Raw genomic sequence first — 6,069 nt, 5'->3', positions numbered from 1 at the left:
GAAGCATCTCATGATGTCAGAAAAATATGGAAAATAGAAAAATACAAGGAAAGTTCAGTAGTGATTAAAAATGTTAAGGGTACCAGCTCTTCATAAGACAGAGAAAAAAGGCAGAGATTGGAATTACATTCATGGAAAGTAAGGTATACTGCCTGCACATGAAATGTATTCTAATGGGCAGGTCTTTTGCACTAAACTTTTTTTAGAGTTTTGTACTTTATTATTACTTTTTTAGTTATAATTTATATACAATGAAATGCACACATCAAAACTGTTTTGTTTAGTCAGTTTGTGCAATTCTATAAGCCCATGAAACCACCACTGAATTCATGCCATGGAACAATTCCATCATTCCAAGAGGATTACTTCATGACACTTTTGGGCAAATCTTCTACCTCCCACCACTGCTAAACAATCACTATCTAGTTTTAAAACAGGGACTTAGAAACAACTTTTGTGGAATAATCATTAATCCCACAAAGCAACAAAAATCTTGGTCCTATTCTTTTATTTATTATCTATCTATCTCTTTTGTCTATCTTACAGTTAGTTTTTTTAATATTCTGTTCTTACATTCTTGTCCCTGAAAGACATATGAAAGCAATAAGTCACTGTTTTAAACTTTCACCTATCTTGGATTCTGACTGAATTATAAACATCTTTTTGACAACATAGAACCTCATAGGATTGAACACTCACAAATAAAGGCGATTGCCAATTATAGCAAGACTGTACCTTGGAGAAAGAGTAATTCTTTATGGGAAACACATTACTCATTCCAGTGATAATATTTATGAGTTGTTCAGCAACATGAAACCACATTTCTAGACTAGGACAGAGATAATGATCAGTGACATCACACTATGATGATCAGTAAGATTGTTTAGTAATTCACACCTGTTGGCATCGGGCTTCAAACAGTGACATCACATCTAGGCGACCCCCACATCGTTGCCAAGACAACCACCATACATTCCCAGAATACACCTGGCTACCTCCCACCTTTACCTGGGAGAGGCTATGTCACCGTCCATATAAAACAGGCAGAACCCCCTGACCTCTATCTCTTCTTCCTCCTCTTCCTCTTCTTCTTCCCCCATACCTTTGCCCTATCTCCTGAATATACCCCATTTGGAACCATTTGGTCTGGTGTGGTCTGTTCTAAACCATGTACAGACATATATTAACACCTTTCTTCCTGCCTGAGTTCTTCCTCTACTTAAAGCTAAGGCTTGTGCCAATGTAAGGCAGACTCAGTTTATAATCTCTTTATACTTCCCAATAGAGCCTCATTGATTAAACTTCATTTTTCTGTTCTCATAATTATTTAGCTCTTTAGTAAGTCCATTGATGAACAAAGTTGTCCAAGTCTATAGCCATTAGAACTAGTGTTGTTGTTGTTGTTCTTTCAAAGTTTTGAAATGTTTGGGAGACATGCAATTTTAATTCCTCACAATGAATCATCTGCTCTTTAATACTCACAATGAACAGTTACGTTTCTACTACAATTGCATAAACTTTAAAATTCATTAGGTTCAATTTGTAAGACAAAAATAATATTTTTTCTTCAAAGTAAATCCATTTCTCAATAAAAATCAGAGCAAGTCCAGGAATTCTTTGAGAGTTCTATATCATTAGAATAGTACATTGTGTGTAAAGTGATTAACATTAAAATTCTTTTGAATTAACATGGTTGCTGTATAGTCAGATGAAAATTAGTAAGATAAGATTCTACTTTATTTTTATCCCAAGGTTAAAATATTAGTGAATACCAAAAAATTCTGACATAAAAGACATATTGAAATGTCATTTCAGCCTTGATGAAATAAAGTATTGGTTTTTCTCCAATTATCTTCTAATTTGTTCTTATGATAAAACATAAGACTTGACATTCTCTCTACATTCGCCAAACACCAAGGGAGAGTGTGTGCTATTTGATCTTCTACTTTTCTTTTAACAATGTGCTCCACATTCTTTAGAATTTTTTTATTGTCAGATGAAAACCACAAAAGATTTGTACTGAGGATGAGATACCTGATATACAGAGAATTTTGTAACAATATGCCTATTAAACATTTTTAGAATTAAACTCAAGTGATATTTTCTAAATATATAGGTTATAAATGACTCAACATTTCTATAATTAACATAGATAGTTCAAAAAAGTCTACTGTCATAATTGTCAAACTCTGCAAGTATTTAAACATATAGGTGAATTTCATGCAAGGAAAAATGACTCGCAAATAGTCACACCTGTGTACACCGTTAGAATTTCTTGCATGACATTTGGGAAATATGCTTTCCAACTAGCTCAAAAACTAGCAGATTGTCCAGAATTTGTGATTTCTCAATAAATTCTCTCTTGCCTGTCTGGAAGACCTTTTTCTTGGAATGTGTACTTCCAACACAGATGAGCTCATGAAATGATACGAGAGTTTACTATTTAGAATGTTTAACATACTCTTTTTTTTACAAATATATTTATTTATCAGGTTTCCACCTCCCCACGATAATTGTAGTTAGTAAGAGAAGTATTAAGCCTGGTCAGTTTCTGAAGGCTCTACCATTGTTACTAAGAAGGTGCAGACTATTCTATCAGTATATTCCTGTAAGACTTGGGAGCAGAGCAAAGAAAATCATTTGCAGTTATAAGTAGGCCTAGAATTAAAAATTGCTTCAAAATTTACACTGAAAAAAAATGGTCTTTAGATCATTTCTTTGACATATAAGTAACAAATTATTATGTAACAGATATACTTAACATTGTCTTTTTGAAATCCTAGTAGTGATTTTTCCTGAGTGAAACAGTTCCACTGTTGGCTATGTTTCATGTCTTCAATATTTTATCATTTTATTATTACAAAAGGCTATACTCAATGCGTTGTTCAGCCACCATCAGAGAAGTTTCCTTATGCAGTGTATGGGAATGAATATAGAGACCCACAACCAGACATTATGAAATGAGCAAGAGACCTGGATTCATTCAGCCTTTTATGGGATGTCTCAATAAATCTCTCCCCTCAGGACTCAGGGAACTCTGCAGACCACGGGGCAGAATATAAAGAGCCAGATGGGATGGAGGACACCAAGCAAACCAGCATTCTAAACTAACATGATCAATGCTCATATAAATTCATAAGGAGTAAGGCAATTAGCATGGGGTTTACGTGAGTGTCCATCAAGTCTTCTCTTTGTATATTATGGCTTCTAACTCAGTGTTTTTATGGTATTCCTTAGTGTGCTAACAAGTCTGTGTCTGACTCCTGTGCCATTGCTTAAGATACTTTCTTTCTCTCGGTTTGCTGTGTCTAATATTAATGTGTTAGTTTTGTTTTGCCTTACTATATTTTATTATCATCCCTTAAAAGCCTATTTGCATTCTAAAAAGAGAAAGAAAGGGAGTGTATCCAGATGGTAGGGGATATGTTGTGGAAGTAGGACGGTTCCAGAGAGAGGAACTGTGATTAGATATACTATGTAAGAAAAAAAACTTTTTTAATGAAAGGAAAAGATAAATAAAATCTTATTGTTTTTAATTATGTATATTTGTGTTTGTCTGTGTTTTATGTGTATACATGAGTGCTGGAGCACAGGCAGTTGCAAGGGCCCTGACATGGGTGCTGGGAACTGAATTGTATCTTTTGTAAAAACAGTATACCGTCTTGAGTCATCTTTCCAGTTCCTGGATACTTTTGATTCTTTCTTGGTTTCTTTATATAAATATTACTAATAAGTTGTTATGAAATAAAATCTGTACTTTTGGTCTAATAGTTTCTCTACCTCTGAAATGTACTTAGTTGAATCACACCTAAATCAGGCCTTAAACCAAAGCAATAAATATAATATTCGGAATAGTGTGGGAGAAAAGGAGACATTTTTACTCCTAAAAGATGTTCAACATCAAGTCTGACTCTGTATTTTCTGTACCATGATTCTCTTTCATGTTAGATTTTCTTGCTTTTATACAACAGCTTTTTGGTCATTGCAAATGTTAAATTTGAGAGAAACAAATTAACTAACAAAGAATCAAAATTTCGGTTTCAGAGTCAAGAAGATGGGCCAGCAAGATTAGCCTGTAATGGTGCCTGCTGCCAAACCTAAGGATCTCAGAACTTACATGGATAAGAGAATTAACTTTCATTAAGTTGTCCACAGATTTTCACATGGTAGCTGTGGCACAAGGGCATATTCACACTAAATACATATGTGTATTCATGTGTGTATACATACATACATATACATATATACATGTATATATATGTAGAATGGGGCCATTCAATGTCTGAGAAGGAGAGACCTATGGTGTCAGAGCCATGATTCCTTCAGGTAAACATAGAGTCAAAATGGATGTTATAGTGGTCACATTTCAGGGCTCTCAAAATGCAGGGAACATACATAACGACCCAAATGTCCAAAAGGGCAGGAGCTTGCAACATCCAGCCTATTTTAAAACAGCTATAAAGTGGCTGAAATTACCCAGCAAATGTCAAACTGGAGAAGTTGGCCCCTCTGTGGCCATTGCTGCTTTGCAGGATAGCAGGATAACCCACAACAGTGTGGAGCCTGTTCTTTCTAATCAGAATGCTTTGGTCTAGAAAATCAAAGGGATGAATCTGTCCCTGGGAACCTCTTTAGTTTTGTTTTATGTGAGAGCACCAAAGTTGATATATCTAGCAGAGAGTGAATATCCAGGGGTGAACAAGATATTAGTTATCCTGTGTCACATACTAAAAGGAGATAGATGGGGAGCTAAGATGGAAAGACTACAGCATGCCTCCTGAGTCAGAATGCTTGGAGATCTTTATCAAGGAAGATGCTCTAGCTCAAATCTACTTCCCTAGTCCACTAGTAGGCCTGCAGCTGGGCCAGACTGCACAGTGGGTGGCTTTAGGCTTTCCTGAGCCTCTACATGGGCCTTGCCTGATAAGTGGATTCATTGCCTCACTGGGACTAAGCCACAACATTCTTGAAAACCAAAGGTAAGACCTTTGAATTCCTAGAAATTCTTTAAAGCACTCTGCACTGAGAGTTATTTCTATTTTCTTTAGTTTGTTTAAAATTGAGACTGTGTTTAGTCCACTGCAATGTAGCCATAGAGAAAAGGGAGAAAGATTTGCAACACTGTTCTCTCTCATCCTTGTATGGTACAACTAAGGCACTTGGGGCTGTAAATCTAAAACTAAAACTAAAACAAACAAACAAACAATTAATGTCAAAAACGTGTTTTAAAAAGTGATTTGGGTTTTGACTTCCTGTTTTACCAATATTATTTAGTGTGCTAAGAAACATGAAGTGAAAAACTGAAGCTAGGCATTATTATTATAACTGAACTTTCTTAAAGAGAAGTTTGAACACCAAACTTAGTACGGTTATTTGATAAATGCTAGGGTTAGTCATAATATTCAATGCTACTAGCATATATTATTGTTCATGGCAGTATAAAAGTTAATTTTACTTCTCAGGAATTTTTCCAAACCCTTACTTTTATTCCTTATGTATTTCTACATAATGATAGCCTTTTCTCCTTTAAGAGCTAGTAAATAAGCTGTGAGGTAAAAGTAACTGACTTTGTTTATGCCTTTAGAAAAATCTTTGTGTTCTTTGACATTGAATGTACACCAAGTTTTATGTATACTTAAAACTGATTTAAGACAAGATCCAACAAAAGGAAAACAATATTTAAAACATTCTTTTAAAAGATAGTGTACAACCTCCCCTAACGCCTATAACCTCTATCGAAGTGTCCATAGTCAGGTTACAGAGCCAGCTCTGAATCCTGTCCTCTTGAGTGGGCCTTAAATTCATGCAAACAGATGTTGCTTACTCACTAGTTCTGATACTATGACTCCAGTGAGTACATCATGTTGGGTGAATCATATAGGAGTTTGTTAAACTAATAGCTAAATGAGATTACTGGTGTCTTTTCTCTCCTAGCAGTCTATCTATAACCTAGGACATTATACAAGCCAGCCATCAGGTAAGATTTTCTAATTCAGAACCCACTTGATTTCTCATGTCCTGTGATCAAAACGTATGGTATCTTCATAAATACATTCTTGTGCTCATGTT

Source organism: Grammomys surdaster, unplaced genomic scaffold (genome assembly GCF_004785775.1).
Source record: "Grammomys surdaster isolate TR1022 unplaced genomic scaffold, NIH_TR_1.0 264, whole genome shotgun sequence".
NCBI classification, from domain to species: domain Eukaryota; kingdom Metazoa; phylum Chordata; class Mammalia; order Rodentia; family Muridae; genus Grammomys; species Grammomys surdaster.
This window is presented reverse-complemented; position numbering follows the sequence as displayed.